Below are 24,478 nucleotides of genomic sequence, written 5' to 3'. Positions count from 1 at the left end.
GTTGTTTTTGCTTTAATTCCTTCTCATATATTTCAGACTGCTTAGGTGACCTCTGATGCTCAGATAAATTAGAATTAGAAACTATAACCAAACATTAAGGAATATTGCTAATGTCACACACATATATACAAACTTTCCTCCAGCTTTTTCCAGAAAAGAAAATAGAAGTGGAATACCTCTATCCATGTCCACATCTAAGTACTTTGGTAAAAATAAAACAGTAAGAATAAAAAACAGTAATTTATTTAAAAAACAAAACAAAAATAGAATTTAAATTTCTAGACTTTGCAAATAAAATATTTTACCAACGTTCCTAGAGTTCTACTTTTAATTTTCTCACGTGATTGAGGGAAAACAATGAAACTACCTAATGAGATTGCTGTATAGATTAATGGAAAATAACTAAAGAACGGTGAAAGCGTGGCACACTATACAATGCAAACGAACAACTGAGATGTCAGTAATTAATAATATATCTAAACAAGGTTTATTATTTTAGTAAATTAAATTAAATTGCCAGACACTTTCAGTACACCTTACAAGCAAAAGAATGTTTAAGTACATTTTGTCTAAAAATTTAATGATTACTGAAGTAAAACATACAGGGTAATCATTTGATGGTACTTAAGAAATATCATAGATTTCCCAGAAAATGTTTCATTTGGCTGGGAGGCCAGAACTTTTGGAGAGGCCAGTACTCTGAATGTCCTTGTGTTGTGTCTCATCATCGAAAGAATCTTTGAATCTTATAAGACAAGGAATCTCAAATGTCACCCATTACAGGAGTCCTGAGTCTTTCAGAAAGGAGCCTGCAGGAGGATCACTGTCATGGCATGGCCTGGGGAAAGAATGACTCTGAAAAAACAAACAAACAAAAAATGCAATGACAGAAACAGGGAGGTGGCAACCGGGTCTTCAACTTCCTATGCTCTCTGCAACTTGTTCTCTTGGGTGGTTGAATGGCCACGGAAGCACGCTAAACTAGGAGGTGGCCTGATCTTCGACTCTATGTTAGGTGTTTTCAAAGTGTCCTACAGAATTTACTTTTTAAACGCTTTGCTGATATAGGTGTGTACTTTCACCTATATAAGAAAACAGCATCTGAACATCTAAAACAATCTATTCAGTGAAGGTTCAATAAAGCTCATTCATTTTGGCATTTTTGTCTTTCAACAAATGCACTTCAACTAGTTCTGTGTATCTCTGTACGGACTGAGGAGACAAACAGTAATGAAATACATTAGGGACGATGTATATAAAGAAATCTTATAGCAAACTCTTCTAGTCACTTCTGCAAATATTGGCATATTTTGACATTGTCATTTTTAAAAATGCAAGAATCGGCTACAGTTGATTATCTTCTTTACATTTGAAAAGCGTATTGATCACTTGACTTGAATTAATGATGCAAGTTTCTGAATTGGACAATCAGGATCAGAAAACTGGATAAATGTTAAACAGAAGAGCTTCTTTTTATTGACTACTTCATAGGCACTAATGAGATTATCATTTAGGGTAATTTTGTTTCTTCTGCTGATTAAATATTCTGATTGTACAATATTGACATTCCTTGATGATAAAATGCAATTGGATTATTAAAATTCATCTTAACGACTTGGGATTCATTCTGTAATTTATTGCAGACATTCTTAATTATTTAAGGAATGATTTTTTTTTTCTGTTTACTAAAAATTTTATTTTCTACAGAGTGCAGTCTGAACCACCTTGGCTTTTTTCTTAAAGTCAAGACATTTAAACTTACACCATAGAAGCCCCTGAATCTCAAACTTTTGGGACTTCTCTAAAAGTAAAATTCATAAAATTCCCTGAAAACTATGATTGACTAATTTCATGGTCTTGATGGCCAGGGAAAAATGATATATTATGGAGAAATTGGAGACCATGACACTGAGAACAATGGTTTTCCTAGTTTTTTTTCTTCTTTTTCTTCTCCTTCTATTCTTTTTTATCTTTTTTATAATCTGTGTCACTCTTGATTGCATAGGCATTTCAAAAGCATCCACATGTCTCATCTCATTTGATATCCCAATTTGAGTTAGGTGTTATTTCTCATATCTTATAAATAAAAGTATTGAATCTCAGGTAATTTGATATTTGCTTTACATCAGGTAATTTGATATTTGCTTTACATGGCACACCTAGAATTAGCACGTATGGCTTTTTTTCCTTTTCATATTGCTTCATGGTCTGGTCCGAATTCTTTTCATCTGAATATAAATTCATTAGAAATTTATTAGTGTGCTGACTCGTATATGCATAACATATGTAGTATATTTATATGATACATTTAGAAGTACATATTATTCCCATCTCTAGTTGTTTTTTTCCACCTCTTTTGAATGTATGTTCATTATCACAGTCTTCTAATACCCAGAGTTTACTTTCAGATGTGATTTGAAACAAGGAGAGACAGAATTTTCATGTCACTTATTTTGAAACGAGCTACCATTATAAATTCTAAATGAAAGTCCTTCTCCAAGTGATAAATTGTCATTTACTTTCCTTGTTTCTAAGACAAGTATACCCTGAATATCAGGTAGAGAAGAAAAAAAATGAGGATTTGGCATAAGTCCTTGGTATCCCAGAGCCCAGCACATGTTCCCACGGCATAGGGTAGATGAAAATTGAGTTCATTTTTTAAAATTTCCTATGTGCTCCCTGGAAAGCTAAAGGAGCTATAGGAGTCCAGGGCTGCCCTAATTGCTTTCTATCCATTGCTGTTTACTAGTTTATAAATATGTTTATTAAACACAGGTCCATTGAATTGCATACTTTCATGGGGCTCATGATGGGGACCACTCGCCCATTCACCACACTGAGTCCTTTCCAGAAGCAAACAAGTAGGTTAAAAGTGTTCCTAAAACACAGAAGCAGCAGTCTCTGAATCCAACTTCAGTATACAAAGCCTTTGTAGTCAGTCATTTATCCCTAGTGGGATGAAAAGTAGCCTCAAATGATGTATTAGTGTAATTCAGTCTCAAGTTGGGAATGAAATTGAAACAGAATAGTTCCCTTGACCCCTTCATGGGACTTGCAACAAGATTGGCTCATTTACGCAGCCCTCAGCTCTCAACCCCTTACAGGATGGGGAGCACACAGGTGAGCTAGGGAAGAGGTCAATCTGAGTACTTCTGAGCACCCAACAGCAGTAGAACTCCCTGTGGACCCACAGTAGCATCTAGGGGTTGTCCCCAACCCACCAAGCCCTAGAGGGTGTGTGTTAGAATGTGCTTTTTCAGTTTGGCCATTTGTGGATGGCTTAAGTGTTAGACAGCTCAGTGGAGGGTCAGTGTGACAGCCTCTTGCACCTGCACCTGGGTTCTTGTCCAGTGTCCAGGAGGAATCAGTTTGCATGAATGAATTGAAGATGGTAAATACAGAGGATTTTATTGCCAGTGAAAGTGGTTCCCAGTGGGATGGGGAGATAAAAAGGGGATGGAGTTGGAAATTGGTCTTACTCTGGAGTTGGATCATCCCTGGCCAAACTCTTCTCCAAGGTCCCGCCATTAAGTCATCCCTCTGATTTCAAGCTGCTTGTCTCCAACGTCCAGCTGCTTCTTCTCTTCTCTCCTTCTCTGCTACTTTGCCAGTAGAGCCTGGGGTTTTTACAGGTACCGGATGGGGATTAGAGTGTTCCTGGGTGGTTTTGGAAAAGGCAACATTTGGATGGGAAAACAGGAATACATGTTCTCACTTAGGGCCATGGGTCCAGGCTTGAGGGTGGGACTTCGCCAGGGACCCCACTCTATTCTGCCTAGTATTTCCCTGCCTCCTGTCTATATCAAAATTACTCAGGTAAGGTATTTTCTATGGGGTCTGTCAATGAATATAAGATTACCCAATATACAGACAGGGAAGAAAAAGATCACTCTTATTCCATGAACTCTACAAATTAAAGTTTCAGATATTGATAGATACTATTCACCCTATTTAACAATTTAAATGATAAGAGGACAAAACATAGATTGTCTCCTTCAGGGAAATTTGAACCATCTTCTGGTTCCTCCTGAAAAATGCATCATCTTAATATTATCTGCATTACCATTTCTCCTGTTACAAATTCATTTATTTCTTATAGAAGCACATGATTTGTGACTTTTGAGTACTTAGATGTTGAATATGTAAATGACCATACACTAACAGAAGGACTTCTGCCTTTAATAGAAATTATCTTTGACTGGGTGCAGTGGCTCATGTCTGTAATCCCAGCACTTTGGGAGGCCAAGGAGGGCAGATTGCCTGAGGTCAAGAGTTTGAGACCAGTCTGGCCAACATGGTAAAAACATGTCTCTACTAAAAATACAAAAATTAGCTGGGTGTGGTGGCAGGTACCTGTAATCTCAGCTACTCAGGTGGCTAAGGCAGGAGAATAGTTTGAACCCAGCAGGCAAAAGTTTCACTGAGCTGAGATCATGCCATTGCACTCCAGCTTGAGTGACAAAAATGAGACTTTGTCTCAAAAAAATTATCTTTTAATTTTATATAAAAGCCAAAATTATCTCATTGTGGAAAACTCATTTTATGATATTGCTTCTATCTACTTGTATGTTATTAGTGAAATAATACATCCATTCTTGGATTATGTGATTCAACAAAAATTTTTGAGTGCCTAATCTATTCAGAGATTGCTTGGGATTAATTACTAGTAAATCCAAATTTTATTTGGGAATAAAACAAAGATCCTTCCTCCCTTCATGGGTTATTCGTACAGAATAATATATTTATTTGGGATAAAATTAATAAATCATATACTGCCAAAAAGATGGTGTATTCATATGTAGCCTTGTTGCTAGAAAAGCACCCATGTAGCACAGATAGGAAATTTCTATTGGAGAGTACTGAAGAGTAGGTGTAGATAATGAGAAGTGGCATAAAGACTCTTTCAGAAGCAACAAAACAAAGATTGCATAAATATGATGTATCAATAACTTCAGATCTTGGAAACCCCTGGAAATCTAGGACTCTTTGACAGAACTTCCTGGAATAGCAGAATTATCAACTTATGTGACCTACTTGTGTGTGAGTGTGTGTGTGTGTCTGTGTTTGTCATGTGTGATGACTTGACCATTCCAGCTGGTGCTGTAACTGAACACCAGGGATTTGGTCTAGGTCCTGCTGTTCACAGCACAGAATGCCAATCACTGAGACAATGAAGATTCCCGGAAAGAAGGCATTGATCACATGCTGCAACTTAGGAGATAGAAGACCAGTCTCAAATCCATCTCTCTGACTGATTAAAATTATGATTTCTTATCTAGGGTCTTTGGTTGGCCTTTGAATATTAGCTTAAAGCCATTTGAGAGTTTACAAGAACATGACTATTTCCCCTGAAGGGGATGCCAGAGAGATTGGTTTAACCAAAGTATGGTTAATCCATAGCTCAATATTATACAGTGGGGAAGGAATGTAGCTACACCTGGGTAAACAAGAATTAGGGATGAGTAAATAAATCACGAGGGATGAAGGGTCTGTCTTGTCCTTGTCTGGATATAGTGATCTGGTGAGTTTTAGTCCCTTGATACTACCTGAAAGGCCTGAGGATCAGTGGTTTGAGGAAGGAACTCAGATAAGACAAATGCAAGTTGCAAGCTTTAAGACTGTAAACATCAGTTCTATAAGACAATTGGGTTGGTTTCAGCACCTCCTTTCAATTTATCAATCCCTCAATCATGATAAATCTGGTCATAGTTCTTTTTGACTGCTTCATGCTCAGAAGGGGCATCATGGAATAATATTGATGAATAAAAATGTCACCCCTGTAATTGAAAGTACTCCCAGGTGCCTGGTCGGCATGTGTCTTGTTGAATACTGTAACCTGGGTACTTTTATTACTGATTTTAGAACATTTTAAGCCACACTGACTAGGATGATTAATAACAGATAACTTGAAATTAAAAATACCAAAGGATATAGACTGAATCCCCTGGGGAATCTAAGAGAATAATCCTGAACACTATATGTTCCCGTTTTGATTTCTTATCTAGGGTCTTTGGCTGAGCTATGAATATTAACTTAAAGCCATCTGAGGGTTCACAAAACCATGAGTATTTCCCTGGGAGGGAACCCCAGGGAGACTGGTTTTACCCAAGTGTGATTAATCCACAGCCCAACATCAGCTAACTTGACAGATGAGTAGGTGGTCAGCAGCACCTTTAATAGAGCTGACCTCTTGTGGATGCAGTTGGTCTTCAGCCTGGTGGGATATCCAGGACTTCAGCAAGACTTGGTCCCCCGGTTTCAAAGAGTGAAGCGGCACATTGGTAGGAAACTGGATCCTGTTGGAAGCAAACTCGAGCCTGTTGGAAGCAAACTCGGAGACAGTAGTTATATTTCCTAATTTTTTATGTATGATCTAGCTTGCGTTTCAAGGGAAGAAAAAGGTCCTCAAGTGTCGGGGAGTTTAGGGATTTGGAGAAATGGTCTTCTGTACAACATTTTAAATGGGCTAAAGCCAACCCACTTCTGAAGGCTACCTGTATCCTCAGCAGGGAATGGGACAAGACCTTTTCCCAGGTAAGATTTGTCTTTTGGCAACTGCGGTCCCTTGGCCACAAGTGGGTGTGTTCAATTGGTAGAGGGCTTAGGACTGCATTTTGCCCCATACCATTTCTGGGTTGGTATGGGTACCTGTTGCAGGTCCATCCTGTCTTTTGGTGGGACGCTGCAGCAAAGGGACTTAAATCAAAAGACTTATAGCCAATTAAACACTCTAGACCAGACACAAATGCAGGTGGACAGATATTCTTGAACCCTTAAAACCTTTTAAGTAACATAAAGCCCAAAACTAAAAGCCCCTAAGGTTACAGAATTGCTTGTGATTCAGAGGAATTTCCCTTGCCATCGAAGAGGCCTCCCTCTGGCTTGGGAGGCCTAGCTCTCCAGGCCCCGAAGCAGAGTTGTGTCTTTAGCACTGGTATTGAATGGTGAGCTGTTTTTAAGGTCTACGTAAGATGGCAAACAACCACCACAAAATAACTTACATATTAATTTTGTCCCTCAGAATCAGCCCTTACAATCTCACATACCCACCTCTTCTATGAGCCTAGAGGGATTAAATGATTTTAATTTCTGGCCCTGTGTCTCATGAAAACAGTGCATTTTGATTGTCACCTTCTCCTGAGTCTGTAAACGAGGCTTGGAATATCAATATTCAAGATTTTGCTGGAGTCTTTGCCTTTTTCAGACCCAGCAGTGAAGTCCTATAACTTAACAGCATAAGGATTAGACATTTACACTGCAGAAAGTCCTATTATTCTGTCTAACACATTGTGAATTAAAACACTGTCATTTGGTGTCTAGTAGTTACTGCCTGCACACTTCAAAACACTGTACTAAAGTGGTTAGGTTACTTCTTACATATGTCCAATTGCTAGCATTCTGTGACAGAACTGTGACCAAAAGCATCAAAACTATGATGGGTTATATACCAAACTCTGTCATTATTATTATTATTATTATTATTATTACTTGAGATAGGGTCTGACTCTGTAACCCAGGCTGGAATACAGTGGCACAATCTAGACTCACTGCAATCTCTTCCTCATGGGCTAAAGCCATCCTCGCACCCCATACTCTGGAGTAGCTGGGACTATAGCTGTGCATTACCACACACAGCTAATTTTTGTAATTTTTGTAGAGATAGAGTTTTGCCATGTTGCCCAGGCTGGTCTTGAACTCCTGAGCTCAAGCAATCCACCTGCCTCAGTCACTCAAAGTGCTGGGACTACAGGCATGACCTACCACTCCCATCCTATTAAAGTAAGACAATTAAATTTTCTTTTCATAAAAAATGGTAAATGCAAATACCAGTTCTGGAAATTCAGTATGAGGATAAATAGCCTACTTTTGCTTAAATACTACACAACAAAATGGAAACAGAGTAAGAAAAAGCACCCAATACTTTCTTTACAGCTACTTAAAAGAGCATTATCCCACAATTCCAAGATTGGTTTCCGGATATTGTATTGAAAACTTCTTAGTTTATTTTTACCACTAGAAGTTTCAAACCAGTGCAACACTTGTACATATTTTGTTTACATGAGTGCACACATGAAGGCGCATCTGTGATAAAAGACTCAGGATAAAAATCGTTAGTAAGTCTCACTTTTTAAATTATGATTTAATCCAAGTGAATGTCACTTAATTTTAATAATGGTAGACACAACTAAAGTAGTTTGAAAGAAATTCCAGTTATTATTATAACTATATATCATAATATAAATTATATTATTTTATATAATAATATTGTAGCAGGACGAGTGGCAGACAAAACTCCTCAAACACCGAGTTAAAGAAGGAAGGGATTTATTCGGCCAGGGGCATCCGCAAGACATCTGCCTCAAGAGCCGAGCTCCCCGAGTGAGCAATTCCTGTCCCTTTAAGGGCTCACAACTCTAAGGGGGTGCATGTGAGAGGGTTGTGATTGATCGACCAAGCAGGGGGTATGTGACTGGGGGCTGCATGCACTGGTAATTAGATCGGAACAAAACAAGATAGGGATTTTCACAGTGCATTCCTATACAATGTCTGTAATCTGTAGATAACAGAACCAGTTAGGTCAGGGATCGATCTTTAACTACCAGGCCCAGGGTGTGGTGCCAGGCTGTCTGCCCGTGGATTTCATTTCTGCGTTTTAGTTTTTACTACTTCTTTCTTTGGAGGCAGAAATTGGGCATAAGACAATATGAGGAGTGGTATCCTCCCTTAATATAATATACACATAAACATATATATAATATAAATTATGTTATTTTCTTAAGAACAAGGCCAATCGTTCCTGAACATCAGAACCTTGTAGCCATATCATGTTTTTCCTCATTACCTAAAGAAAAGATCCTTTCCTTTAAACTTTCATGGGTATATTAGAACTTTGTGCCCATACCACAGTTTTTCTCATTACCTAAAAAGATTTTTTCCAATTAAATTTCAATTGAATTGAATTACCTTGGAAATAAACACCATTTAAATAGTTCTACTCTCATTTACATTTCAGAATAGCAAAATAAATAATGTACCATCTCTGTTTAAAATTTGTAAAAATAAGTGTTTAATTTTTTGGCCAGAAATCTCAAAGCTCGTATAGCTCTCTTAATTATGAGAGCTAAGTAATATCAATCCAATTTTAAATGACTGGTATACTCTATCATTTTTGGAGGCTTGAAAAGTAGCTTAAGAATTTTACATAAATAGAACAAATAATTATCTGAAATGCATAGGAAATAAAATGACTATTCATAGAACCAAATACAAGCATTCCATTAGACAGTAAAAAAATTAATGGTTATATATATATGTAAAGTTTACATATACATATATACACATATAACATAGATGTATATGTAAAATTTATATATGTATATGTAAAATTTAAAGAAGGACAAACAGTAAATAAATGAAAACTAGAAGCACAAACAGGAAACAAACCCCAAAATTTTCTCCTAGTGACTTTACCTTGGAGGCTACGCTACTACCCAGAGCCTTTAAAAAAGCACAAGGTGAATATTTTGTTCCTGGTATACAAATTAATATCCTTAAGCCCACCAACACCACTATACATTTTGTGCAATTATAAAATTCACTTCAGGTATCTGATCTGTAAGTACTTCACTGCTAGTACTATCTATGTGAAATAGCAGAGAGAGTGTGAAACAAAGCAATGCAAGCACTTATGTGAAATTTGTATCCATATTAAATCTGACTTCATGCTTAACAGTATTAGAATTGCCAAATTGCCAGTTTATTTCTTTNTCTTTTTCTCAATAAGAACACATCTTTTTGGCACATTTTACATACAAAATTATACATTATCTACAATTCTTATTCTTAGTAACCTTAAATTTTCCATAAAAATGTAGGAAGCAAGAAATCCTGAACCATCAGATATTAGCATTTTATATATATGAGCTATTATATATTTTACTATTTATAGTAAAATTTCCACAATTACCTTGGAAATAAACACCATTTAAATAGTTCTTTTTCTCAATAAGAACACATCTTTTTGGCACATTTTACATACAAAATTATACATTATCTACAATTCTTATTCTTAGTAACCTTAAATTTTCCATAAAAATGTAGGAAGCAAGAAATCCTGAACCATCAGATATTAGCATTTTATATATATGAGCTATTATATATTTTACTATTTATAGTAAAATTTCCACAATTACCTTGGAAATAAACACCATTTAAATAGTTCTTTTCTCAATAAGAACACATCTTTTGGCACATTTTACATACAAAATTATACATTATCTACAATTCTTATTCTTAGTAACCTTAAATTTTCCATAAAATGTAGGAAGCAAGAAATCCTGAACCATCCACAGGGATTCCACAATTTTAAAATGACCCAGATATCCAAGGAGCATCAAAATAATTTAAAAAATTTAAATTGCATTTATTCCATTTACATATCATTCATATTTAGCAGCTTATCTAGATTACATAAGAGAACTGGCATATTAGACAAAGCTGGTCATCATTTCCTTGTTAGCCATTTTATAACCAGTGAGAATCAGATGTTCACCTAAGTAAGAACCTGAAATTTAACTGGGTATTTTCACCTATAACACAAAAGATTCTACTGTTTCATTAAGCCAACAACATTAAATTAGTCTTACTTATCAAAAAAAAAAGTCACACAAAGGTCATTTTGTTTTGGCTGGGTTTACAGTTTCATAACCTTCTATGCCAAACCCTCACGCTTCAAAATATCTAGCAGAGACAAATCTAAAACCATGTATGTATACTGATGATTCTGAAAACATTCCTATTTTTATCTTATCAACAATTTTAAAGTCTTGAAAATTGCCTGGACTTATTTACTGAATTTGTGAGTGCTTTTTTATTTATAAGCTAGTTTGGTAGTCATGACATATAGGAAATGTACACAAACAAAAATGCATCTAAATATGTATACACCCACAAAGATCCAATAGCTTTTACCTTGGAACTCTAGCCATGAGATAACAACACAAACTCACCAGTCAATGAACATGCTCACATGGCTAATCTTTGCCTCCATAGGTAATCCAAAGAAAGCTGTGAACCAAATTTTTGGGTGAAGTAGTTTCCATGGCAGTTTGATTTTTAAAGGCCAAACTTCCCAAGACTCCAAAGAACACTGGGGCCAAACACCACCACAGAAGAGCATCTTGTGTTAATCAGGCCCCATCCTGTTTTGAAGAGCAGCATAAAAGACAGAAGAGACAAAATTTTATCCACTTTCTCATTTGGCAACAAAACGAGACCCATGGAGAGGTCATACTTCTCCAGATTGCAAAGAATACGAAGCCAAACAGTATTATAAAATATTATCAGTTTATCCAATTCTGAGTTCCCTTGACTATATTGACACATAAACAATCACCAAAACACAATCCAACTGCTGCAGTAACCAACAAGCTCCAAGAGGGTCCAAACTGAAACAGTTGGGGTGCTTTCCTATCTCAACTGGGGGGCTTGTTCAACCTGCAAATGGAAATTTCTTCAGAATTTCCCATATGGAGAGAAGCAGATCCTACTGTCTGGTACCCACAAGTGACATTCACCGGATCAGATACAGATGACAAATTCCAAAGGCTGTTCTTGCTAGGCAATCAGGAACATGGTTGGGGATGGGAGTGGTAGGACGAGAAAGAGACCAAAAGCCACCTCCAGCCAAAAAAGGGTTAGGTAGCTGCTTAAAAGGGCTTCTGAATCTCCTGTCCCACAGCAGCCAAGCTACAAGCAATATGTTCCCAGTCAAGGAACCAAAATCTGTTACTAAAACACCAGATATTTGGTCTAGGTCTGCTGCTCACCACACAGAAAGACAATCACTGAGACAACGAGTATTGCCAGGGAAGAAGGCAATCATCAGTTGCTGTTCCCTATGAGATAGGAGATCACTCTCAAATCCATCTTCCTGACCAACTAAAATTGGCATTTATATAGTGGGGAAGGAATGTAACTACATGCAGGTAAACAGTAAATCAGAAGGAATAAGTAAATCATGAGGGATAAGGGGTCTGACTTCTTCTTGTCTGGATGTTGTGATCTGTTGAGTTTCAGTCCCTTGATACTATCTGGGAGGCCTGAGGGCCAGTTTCCTGGGAAAGGTACTCACATAAGACAAATATCAGTTTAAAGCTTTAAGACCAGGAGGGTCAATTTCTGTGTTTGTTTTAAAAGATTGTAAACATCAGTTCAATAGAACAATCGGGTCGGTTTCACTATGAGGGTAGCCATTTGTTCAGAGTTCCTCAGAACTGGACATGTACTCTCCCTCCTTGATAATGCTTGTGAGTAGAACCAATTGAGTCTGGGAACTTCTTTTGTAGCATCCTCAAATTCATACTCAGTCTTCTGGGACTCTGTGTATGAGACATTAATTCATCCTAAGTCAATGAAGGAAGATGCTTAGAGATATTTCTTTTCTCAACTAACTTTCATATGTCTTCGATTCACTTTCTTTTCCTTTATTTCTGGACCTTAGCTACCTTCTTAGTCAGTATACTCCAAAACATAATCATTTTTATATTGTATATAATCTATTCTAATCCAAGTGCTCCTCTATATCTCTGATGAGTCTTGTGGTCTAATTGCCTTTCATGTCCTTTAAAGAATTGGGTTCTGTTAAACTACAAATAAAAATTTACACAAACAATTCAAATGCGATGTTTACCACTTTTGGTATCATAATAGACTCTTTAATATTAATAATCATTCTTGGGGTGGAATAGAAAGACAGAGAAAGAGTCCCAACAATGAACAAACAGTACTATTAAAAAAAGAAATGGTAAATTTTAATACAGCTGCAAAAAATAAATGTTATTTCTTTTAATGTTTTAGGAAAAAGCACATTGTATTGTGATCTACCTTCATAATTTTACAACAGTAAACGTGAAATGGTATTTTCATGACTCTCCTCTTTTCAAGCACTTAGTAACATAAATATGTTTTGAATCTCAATTCAAAGGAAATCTTCACTAATCCCATTGAGGCAATCTGGCTGATCAGCAACATTTGGTGCAAATAGTAATCAAGCTTCAAAATTATGCAAAACATTCTCTACTTCTCAAGAATTTCACTGAATTATTTAAAACTCAGTGGTGGAAACAAGCACCAGCTGTGGTGTGAAGGGAGTGGGGATTTGCAACGAGGCATAAAGGGTTGGAATGTTCAGTAAGTATAATTCATGTAGTTGCACATTCTTCCTCTAGCTAGACCTTGGTAAAATCACACTGAAAACTGACTGTGCAACACACATCATTTACTCAAAAAGGATTTTTTTCTTTTTGTTTTCAACTAAAAGGTGTTTGTCACAGTATCTGGCCATCTGCTTAAAACTTTCAAGCAATATTACATAACTCCATCTCATTTGTATGGGCTGTGTATTGGTATGATGTTAACTGCATAATGTGTTACTGGCTGAAATATATATAAATGGCACAGACCCAAATGGCACCAAAGCAAGAATCAGCATTATACTCTTCCCAAAAGATTGTCACTTTGTGGAAAATAGTGTGTGATAAGTTAGACAATAAAAATAAAATAATAAAGAAGAAAGCAAAAACAAAAGCAAAACACTTAAGGTGTTATTGTAAAGCTAAGTATTACTTTCAGTTATATTGAGAATATAGTAGAGATGGCAGAGACTTGGCTGTCTTGACACATTACCTTTGCTGTTTCTTCACACCATGGCACACTCTCTCCAAAAGTAGATACCATTTCTATGAGTCACATATTTGTCTCAAGTTAGAAGATACATTAAATTTAATTCAACTGGATGTATACTTATGAAAATTGTATTATACATTCTTGGAACTTTGAGATAACCAGAAGACTAAAACATGGTCGCTTTCTAAAAGGAATTTAAAATATTGTTTGTAAATATGTGTGATTTACCAAGCCAGACACCTGCAGCTATTGGCCATTAAAAAATGCCCATGTTGCACATAAATTTAACGACAATAAACATTTCAAAAGTTAAACTTTTGAGTAATATATATTAACACGGAGAGGAAGGAGTATATTTTTCGTGTTGATACAATAGGAAATGCATGCCTCTGTGAATAGGTATAAACATGTCCAAAAGGTGAGGAATCTTTTCAAGCCTCCTTATACATTGGGGACCAAGAGGAGATAAAAATAGTCAAGGTTATGATATTGCTCCATTAATTTAGGAAGAAAGATTAAAAAACGTTTCTCCTGGCCTGAGTATGACTTGCCAAACAAATTCTTGCTTTGTGGATTCTCTCTCTTAATGGAGGAGACAAGAAAAATGAGCAGTTGAGAGACTGAATAAGAAAGGAAATTATTATTGGAAAGAAAGTAGGCATCTTGGACATCTTAAATGGAAATAAAGAGAAGAGAGTGGGAAGACCTGGTTGCAAAGAGAGCTTCAGACAGATCATAAAAATTAGTAAAGCTGAGCTCAATAGTAACTTAATTAGCTCTATCCCACAGATAGTCAGTTAAATAAAGAGGTTCACATTCTCTCTCTCTCTTTTCATGCTTTCTTTTCAAGGATGTGCCTCCATTATATGTTGTCTCACAGAGCATGTGGTTAGTCATATTCTAAGTAATTTTGCTTGAAATAATATGGTTTTATTGAAAACACGAGCAGGAAACAAGAAGTGTTTATGTCTCAGATGAGGATTGTCATAAACGTTTTGCACAATTTCACTGTATAACGTGTCTACTCTAAGTGTATGTGACATTCTAAATTGCCTGTGGGAAAGCATGAGACCAAAGAGAAATTAAAGTAATTCCTAAACTAGAGGCAAAGTCTAAGCCTTTACTCATTTTATTTCACATTGTGAATAAAATTGCTTGCTGTCTTTTAAACTTCTAAAGCCACAATGATAGCAGTATTTTATTTTTTATCATTATACACTTAAAGTGTGTTCTTTTAACATTTCAAAAAAGACTTATAGTGGGCAGAGTTGTGAAAAAAAAATTTTATATTGATATAGTATGCTAACATTTGCAGATTACTTTTACATGCATAACATAGTTTAATAATTATAACCACCTTTTAAGTTGGTATCAGCATCTTAGTTTTACTGATGATAACTGAAGAGATTAGATTATTTGCCCAAGGTACCCTAAATAAATACTGGCAAAGTCTGGATATAACCCAGAGCTTCTGAATCCATGTTTGGTAGTTTTTCTACCACAATGTGTGCTATTTTGCTCCTTTCTGCCTTCTTTTCTCTGCCCTCTTTTAAGCCATCAGTAACATCTGTTAACATTATTTTTCCCCCACTCTGTGCATGATTTGCCCTTTTCCGTAGAGCAGACTCATGTAAGTAGCATACTGTTTGAATGTTCTGACCCTTGGCCAACTCAAACATGATACTAGTAGAGTAAACCTACACCTTCATTGAGTCCTTGATATATTTTACATTAATTAAGAATGTCAGAAGAGTCTCAGCAAAGCACCTATCTGGCTAAATGAATTTAATTTTCCCTAAGGCAATAGACACAGTGAGATAGAACAAGCCTTAAAATTTTAGGCCACAGGTGTCATTAGACACATCCATACAAAACTGAAACTTTTCCTTATTTTGTTCCTTGTTTTATTCTTCCTAAGTTCCCACACAGTACTTCTCTTCAGGTTTTACTTTCATAGGCTTCTTCTATTTTTCATCCTTATTTTCTTCCCCGATACCCGATTTGCTCTGTGTTCAATCTGTTTCTAAAATATATTGTAGCTTTGCAAGCTAATACATTACATTTTTTTTATTGCATGGTCTCTTTTCAGCATGGTCTCTGATTCCACAAATACTTGCTATGCAGTCAAATTTGTGCTATGCATTATTGACAAAAAGACATGCCATCTTTCAAAAGTTATTTCAAGTCACTTTCTCTAATTTAGAGAGAAGTATACATGCAAGTTGTTGTGCTACTTGTTAATAGACAATGTAAAAAGAGCCTCAGAAACACAGTGAGAGTGGCAGAAGGCAACCAAATGTCTGGGCAGATAGGGATGGGTCCCCAGTGAAACCCCACCTCCAAGCTGAAGGCAGTTTAAAGCCTGAAAGCCAAGCTACAAGTTAAAGCCTCAGACAGGCTTAAGAGCTTGTCTTCCTGTTTGGAGTGTTTTCCTCTGATTGGTCCTCATCCTTCACCTATTTTACACATACCTACCCTTTCCTAATTGGCTTTTGTCATGCCTACCTTTGAGTGATGTCTTCGCTTTAAACTTTTTTTGCATACTCACATAGCAATCAGCATGCACTCCCCTTTCTAAGTTCACAAAAGGCCCCAGAACCCAACCATATGGGTGACTTTCCTGCCTTTGGGTAGGGAAACCAGCTCTACATCCTCTCTCTGCTGAAAGCCGTTTTCATCGCTCAGTAAAGTTCTTCTCTGCCCTCCTCATCCTTCAATGTCCCCTGTATCCTCATTCTTCTTGGGTGCAATATAAGAGCTTAGGAACTACCAAATGCAGGTTCAAACTATAACACAGGTAAGCTGGGGCACGCCAGTGTGACCAACTGCGGCCCTGGTGGGGTGTTGCGGCCAGGGGTTCCCAGCTTACAAAGTGACCAAGAAGAAAAATCCAACATCAACAGGTAAAGGGAATTTATTAGAGGGAAGATGGATGTGGGTGAGGTGTTATGAGGATTAGCATTTGAACTGACCATAAAGGTAGAATTGGGAGATTGCAAACAATGTGGCACTCCAGAGAGAGGGAGCACAATAAATAAAGCTGGAGAATGCAGAAGAGCATTATGATTTTAAAGGATGACTGAACTATAGACACATTTTTGTAAGTGACAGAAGATAAAGTCCAAAGGGTATATAAAAGCCAGATTGCAAACACACTTTATGGCACAACAAGAATCAAATCCTTTATTAATGTGGATAAAGTAACAAAGTAAAAAGGATCTACTTAAGGATTTGTTAAGGGAAATAACATAATTAGCTGTACGTATTAAAAAGGTGGGTTGGTGTCAGTGGAGAGGATGAATTGGAGAAGGGGAGAGCTAGGAGGCAGAAGAAAAACGTTAGGAAGTACTTATATCCAATTATGTCATGATGAGAATTTTAACTACGGCAGAAGCTAAAGAGAAGCATTACATCACTTCCATTTTAAAGCAACAGAAGTGTGTGTAATATACTTGAAGAACACAGAAGACAATGCTGTTGATTCTGACAGGGGAAAGGTTGGGTTCAAAGAAAAAGTCACAGGCTATAGGAAACTTGTAATTCAGTGGGATTATCAAAGTGAATGACTGCCACTCTGAATGGCATTATATTGATGGACGAGAAACTGGTGAAGTTGTTCTGAAGTGGGAGATGTCATGTGTCACCTAGGATAATAATTGATAGGAAAGGCGACACTTGCAGGTGGTAGAACAACTGTGAGTCAGAAATTCTTGGTTTCTGGAGGAAAACGTCTTAATGGAGAGAGATTGCATTCTCTTGTGGAAATTCTCAAACCCAAAGGGAAACTGACATTTTAGCACTGTCTAAAAGACACCCCAAGGCCATAAGATATTTGCTGATGCATTAGAGCTTAGTGGTATCAGCAGCTAAACTTCTAAGAATTTTGAGTGCTCAGAGTTCTCTCCTGAAGGGAGATGGAAGTTGGTACCTTCTTTCAGACAGGAACCACGGAATATACATTATTCATTTAAGAACAAGACTGAACATAGAGATTATAAAGACACTCAGGCAGATAATTCAAGATTCTTATCCTGCCCCCCCCCCCAAAAAAAATTAGTCTCTCAAGGGTCACTAAGAGAAAAATCTGTAAAATATCTTAAAGCATTTCAGGAGGTAGCTGCCAAAGTAGAAGCTGAAAATGATATTGCTGGGATAATCATGTCAAAAAGTAGGCTCCTGCGGAGAACCCACTGAGGCAAAAGCAAAACAGATGTGTTTGACAGGTTGGAAAACGGCAGCAAAAGAATAAAACATTAAATTTGTAAATTTATATAAAAATCAGCTTCCCTAAGCGTTTTCCATTAGGTATTTCTGAGTAAAGTAAAAGAACTTCTTAGAAAGAAAAGTGACATTGTATTTTCAAGGACTTAGGAAAAAAATAATTAAATAAATGAAGCTAGTTTAAAATCATAGACTTTAGGTGTTAAAAATTTCCTTAGCATCATTTAGTCTACTAATATGGAGAGTAGAAATATTAGTAGAACCCATATATATGACCAAAAGAAAAAAATAAATGAGGCAGGGAAGAAAGCTGATATGTATTAAGTAACTACTATGGCCTGAACACTTTACTAGATGTTTTTACATATGTTTTCTCATTTAATCTTCATAAAAGTCATATGAAATAGAAATTATTCTCCCTATTACATAGGGAATGTGACTGAAGCTGAGAAAGGTTAAGTAAATGTATTATTTATATAGCTATCTTGTTCCAGAAAAGATTTCAAGGGTATAAGAGTGATTAAAAATGCTTAAAACTATGGTAAAAACTACATTAATTTTAAAGTGGTCAGACAAATGCTAAAATAATCATATCAAGCAAAGAATACATAAAACTACACTATTCAATAAATCTAAAATGGTTTAGTTGAACACATCTCCGTGATCATGACAAAGAAATATGATGCTTCTCCTTTTATGGCTCCAATCCTAACCAGGTAATTCTTTTCAGAATTTCTAGAAAAGTTTAATTAACTATAGAAAATCCTCTAGTACTTTGTTCAGGAAGTTCTTGTGGGCATCCAGGATTCAGTAAGAAAGTGAAAGCAGTACTTTCAGGTATGGTTACTACCTAATAGCACACATAAAGCTAGCTGCATTTTGTAAACCAGGTTTCAGCAGGATTTGTGAGAAGAGTATGGTTGAGGATTTGGTTGATGGGAAATTATATTTGGCTTTAGAGAAATACAAATTCTGCTTAGAATATACAGAAAATATTAAGAAAAAAACTATTACTAATTTTAGGAGTCATCTGTGCCCAATTCATGCATGGAAAAGAAATACTGGACTATGACTTAGGGAACGTTAAATAAGTTATAAGACTGGATACACACACACACAACACACACACACGTATAGCCATGTAAAAAAAAAGAGAGACTTACTCCTTGAATTTTATCTGAAATTGTACGTCAAAGGAAAGGGCTTCAACAGATCACCCTGGGATTATGAGAGAAGAGACTTAGATTAATAAAGTTAGGTGAGGGGTACCAGAATAAAATAAAACTGAGGGCATAGATGAGCTGAGTCAACCTGAGGGGAAAGAAATCTTTTTTAGAGGAGCCTGTAATGAATACTAGGTTATGCTCCTGACTGGCTGCTTCTACAAATATTTAGCCAATAATTTCCTGGAGGGATTCCATATCAAGGATGAAATTTAAAAAAACTCTCCAGTATATAATTTGCAATATCTAGTATATATATAAAATGTACTGAAATACAAAGAAACAATAAAATTAAATCAGAATTTGATAACAATAATAGAATCTTCAGATATTTAGACATATGTAACACATTTCTAAAGTCAAAAGTCAAAGAAGAAATCACAACAGAAATTAGATTTTGCATTGAATGATAATACAAATGCAACATATCAAAAATGAGGAAAAGTCACTAAAGTAGGACATAGAGAAAAAAATTGTATCTTAAAATTTTATATTAGGAAAGAAAAAAGTTTTAAAATCAGTGTCTTAGGCTTCTATCTTAAGAGGCTAGTTTAAAAGAGATTAAAGTTACACAATGGTAATAAACAAGGATAACAGGGAAAAACAATAAAACTGAAAATAGATAAACTAGAGAGAAAAACCAACATATCAAAAGGTGGTTGTTTGAAAAGATTAATTAAATTTATCAACATCTAGGCAGATTAACCAAAAGAAAGAAAAAAAATACAAATTGCCAGTATCAAGTTAACAGAGGTGCCATTAGCACAAATCTTAAAAACAATAAAAGGATAAGGGAATATTATGAAAAATTGTATGCCAATAAATTTATATTTTATGCCAAAGAATTCAGCAAATCCTTTGAGACAGCAACTTACCATAAACAACGTAAAATCTTCCCTGAAGGAAAAATTCAGCACCAAATAGCTTCACTAGTCTATTCTACCAGACATGTAATGAAGAAACAATACAAATTATGAACTTTTTTTGGAAAATTTAAAAGGAAGTAATACTTCCTAACTTGCTTTATGAGGCAAACGATCTGACAAGGGCAGGAGAGAGAGAGCGAGAGAGAGCGAGAGAGAGAATATCCATCAAGAAAAAGAAAAAAAAAATGTTTAGAAAAATACTAAGAAAGCAAATTCAAAAATTCATAGGAAAGAAAATTCACCCAAACCAAGTGAGGTTTGTCACAAGAAAGCAAGAAAAGTTTAATTTTCAAAATGAGTCAGTGTAAGTGATCACACTAAAAACTAAAGGAGAAAAATTATATGATAATTTTAATATTAAATAAAACGCTAGGTGGAAATAAAAAATTGTGTATGAGGAAAATACTCCTACCATAATTCAGCAATTGATTGGCGCCTAAAAGATGACATTAAATATGGGATTGAGAAGAAAGGGTGGTTTCACAATCTAAATAAAATATAACAAAAAAATCTAGTAATGACTGAGGAGGTGGCAGCTAAAACAATCATTCTTAATTGCTGTAAGAATTCAAATAAAGTCTGTGAAAACTGTCAGAATTAAAATAGAGTCATTTGTGTTAAATAATAATAATAATAAATAACCTTGACTAATAGACCTTGGAAGACTATAAAGAGAGGGCTCTCATGAACAAATGCTTGATTACAAGAATTATCACAAAGACTGCAAAAACCAAAATCATGCACACATGCCATTACAACTTTACAAAAAAATTACTTCTGTGAGAACACATGCCCAACAAATGCCTGTCTAACCCCAGGCTGGTGCCATCCTTGCTCTGGATTCCTTTTAGCCAAAGATAATTATACTCAAAACATTTACATAAGCCTCATTTTTTTTCTTTAAAATCTTGTCTTCCTTTACTTCCCTGAAAATGCACAGTTTACTATGGCATGCATATTCCCATCGCAATAACCTATTCCTGAATAAACACAATTTTCTTCTAAAAATCTTCTCTCTATTGTTATTTAGGTTGACATAAATGGTGCCCAGAGAAGGATGTGAAACAAATCACTTGGGGAAGGAATCAGCAATTCTTATAACTGATGTGCAATACTCGCTTGAACTCTTTGAGCTCTTTGCTTCCACATTTCACCTCTTCCGCCCTGGTTAGTCTTCTTTCAGCCTGAGCCTCCCTATTTTTGGCGGAGACTTTTTTTTAACTTTGAGATTTATTTTAGTTGTAAGGCTAACTTAATAAAGAACCTTATGTGGCAGGATTTTTTGGTGCCACTTCACCAGCCAGAGACCTACACCACTGGTGACACCCCTGCCCAGGGCCTCACTCAGTTCCAGGCTTGCCACAGGAAGTACCCTGTTCACTCGGCCTGACAGGCTGCACTTGGTCTGTGCTCCAGCCCAGATCCCCTGCTCACCATAGGATCCACGCTCAGCCCGTGGCTTGGTGGGGTAATCCACAGCCTGTTTCTGACTTGGACGATGGCATCTGGATGAGGGGAACACAGTAGTGTCCAAAAAACTTGGAGACATCAGTGACCCCAGAGCCCCAAAGGGGATGTTACAGTGTGTTAACAGCTCTTTCAGTCCCACCATCCACAGCCTGACACATGGGGGTATGTGGCACCCAGCAGCTCCCTCTCCCATTGCTTGGCAAGCAGGAAGGGAGTGCTACAGGGTTACAGCTCTGTTCACACTCGGCATTTGGAGAGTCTTGAGTTCTTGTCCCACATCTAAGAAGAATGAGGTTATGCTGACAACTGGCTGGTAAGCAAGGCAGTGAGTTTTATTGAGTGATGAAACAGCTGTCAGTGAAGAGGGGGACCTGAGTTGGGCAGCCCCCTGCCCAAAGTTGTGTAGTAGTTCAAAGTGTGGCTGAGTCTGGGGTTTTATAGGCACAAAATGGGGCAGTGCAAGCCATTGGTAGCACTGAAAAAGGCAACATTCAATTGGTTAAAAAGCATTATTCAGAAAGAAGCAATGAGAAAAGAGCAAGCAAACAGAAATAGAACTTCTCACTTTGGATCACAGGCTTCATCCTGAACCAGCAGCCTAGTATTTAGGCTTTGGGCTGTTTTTGGCTTGAAGGTGGAGTTTTACTGGAGACCTGCCCTTCTCTGCCTAGGGATTTTGTCTGTCTCCTGCCACTATCACTTGCCTTCCTCCTGGATGATAAAATACTTTTTGACTTCTCTGGCAAGTACTTTCTTGTATAAAAACAAGTGTCCTTATAACTTTAATACTCTGGTTACTACAGAATTTACATTCTATCTCTGATGAATGTCTTTTTGGTGAATTTACTTTTGGTTCTTTCTGCATGCCTAAATTAACATTTTCTTTGTTCTGCATGCCTGGGTTACAATTGTGGCATTCTGATTTTGATTTTATTTTGGTTTGGTAGCACGTGCCTATGCAAGATTTGGCTTTTTCCTTGTTCTGAAACTCTTCTGAGAGCAAAAATAAGCATTTTAAATGATAGGTGCAGCTAAAAGATATTAAGGCAGTCATCACCATTTAAAACACCAGTCCAAACTCCTGATGGTCTCTGACAGGATTTGTAGGATTGTCTTTGCTTTTAGGAGATCAATAAAAAATGAAATGAGATTCTGAAACATTAAGGCGTACCAGGATTTCTGAGACTCCAGCTTGCTACAGAGCTTTTCCTTCGTGCACATTTTTGGATCAATGGCCATCATAGGGATCATTTGAGTTTCCCAAGCTTGTTTTTTCTTAGTATCAAATTAGGAAAGTACAACTATACAGTTAACATGTAGAGTCTTATAAGTTCTCTAGCTCTCTATTTTTTTTCTGCCTACTTTTAATCTGCTGACTTTTCTGGTGGTGTTGAGATAAAACTCACTGCTTATGGCATTCCAGCGAAGTTTTTTTTTTTCTTTTCTTTTTAAAAAAAAGTCTCAAAAGGCTTTCAAATTAATGACTTCACAAATGACAACAGTTCCATGGCAGCCAATAACCTAGGCCTAGGAGTCATCCCTTTCTATGTAAATTTAAATTTGCTAGACTAGACTAACAATTAATTAGAGTGAGTTAATTAAAGGATTAATATTCTAAACGAAAAAGAACTGAATAAATGTTTATAAGAGTTAGGCTCTCAGACCAAACAGGTCAAAATCTTGGACTCAGAGCAATAATATAAGGTATCCCTGTCCAACATAAAAATTGCTTTGTCTGCAGGACTTTTAGTGAGGGAAACGCTAAAAACCTGCTACAGTGCTTCCTTGCCCATGTTGACTAGTCAAGCAAAGCAAACTGACAAACAAAAGACAGATTTATTTAGATAGATGTATTTACTAACGCTACTTAGATATTTTGGTTTTCTTATATAATCCAGCCACTCCTACCTAAAATGTAAACATTGAAAATTTAACCCTAAATTCATCTGAAACTGAAAGAAAAGGAGAGAAAAGTGAAAGAGGTTTTTGTTGTTGTTGTTCTCCGTTTTTTGAGACAGGGTCTTGCTCTGTTGCCCAGGGTGAAATGCAGTCACACCAACATGACTCACTGCAGATTCAGCCTCCTAGACACAAGTGATCCTCCCACCTCAGCTTGTTGAGTAACCAGGACTACAGATGCACATCACCATGCTCAGCTAACTTCTTATTTTTTGCAGAAGCAGGATTTCACCATATTCCTCAGGCTTCTGGGCTCAAGTGATCTACCTCACTTGGCCTCCCAAAGTGCTGGATTATAGGCATGAACCACCATGCCCTGATGAAAGATTTTTTTTAAACCAAACTACTTTACCCAAAATTTTAGTCCAGAGCTTTCATTAGATGACATATCAGAGAAAATAAAGAGCCATATAAACAGATCTCATTTTGCCAGAAATGTAATTTAGATTCAATAGTCTTTTATAAACTAAGTTTTTATGACTATCTCATTACTAAAATTCTAAAATGAAAGCAATAAGATCTTTGTGTGTGTATATATGTTGGGGGTGTTGACACATAAGTACATATGTTATGTTATATATTTTGTCTATATAGTACATTTTGGCATAGCTGGCCAGAAATCCCTTAGAAAGTTCTATTCAGATTGGCTTAGATAGATAGTGCTCATGTAAATTACATAGTAATTCTCCCAAATCCCTTGTACTTCACATGACTTAAGTAAATCTTTAATAAATAGTTTGTTTTTAAATATTGGTAAAATAAAAATAGAAATGTTTGCAAATTGTCAGCATATATTTTGTCTGGAGTAAATGATTGAATAGTTTTATATTTGTCTCTGCTAACCTTTTAAAGTTGTAAAACTGTGAACCCAACTTAAAAACAGAATAATCTTTGTTCATGTAACTCTGATAACTAGGACTAATTTAGTATTGATTTAATAAAAACAACTCTATCTTCTGAGTTATTGGTAAAATACCCACATGTTTAACTTGA

General features: G+C 36.3%; 1 long non-coding RNA gene across 3 annotated transcripts in view; it reads right to left on the bottom strand.

The window, feature by feature from the left end:
• Window positions 1-496: 496 nt before the first annotated feature.
• LOC108517206 (uncharacterized) overlaps window positions 497-24,478 on the bottom strand; it is a 34,803-nt gene continuing 10,821 nt past the window's right edge. Inside the window, exons 2-4 of one of the 3 annotated variants that reach the window (XR_001882041.1) lie at window positions 6,188-6,317; window positions 3,480-3,657; window positions 497-855 (exon numbers count right to left, since the gene is read on the bottom strand). This is a non-coding gene — a long non-coding RNA (uncharacterized LOC108517206). The remainder of the gene's footprint in view (window positions 856-3,479; window positions 3,658-6,187; window positions 6,318-24,478) is intronic. The other 2 variants (XR_001882038.1, XR_001882039.1) reach the window with 2 other exon arrangements.

The sequence above is a fragment of the Rhinopithecus bieti genome, unplaced genomic scaffold, assembly GCF_001698545.2.
Source record: "Rhinopithecus bieti isolate Rb0 unplaced genomic scaffold, ASM169854v2 scaffold_2454, whole genome shotgun sequence".
Classification (NCBI taxonomy): domain Eukaryota; kingdom Metazoa; phylum Chordata; class Mammalia; order Primates; family Cercopithecidae; genus Rhinopithecus; species Rhinopithecus bieti.
The sequence above is the reverse complement of the archived record's forward strand: the minus strand, read 5'-3'. Positions and strand labels throughout refer to the sequence as shown.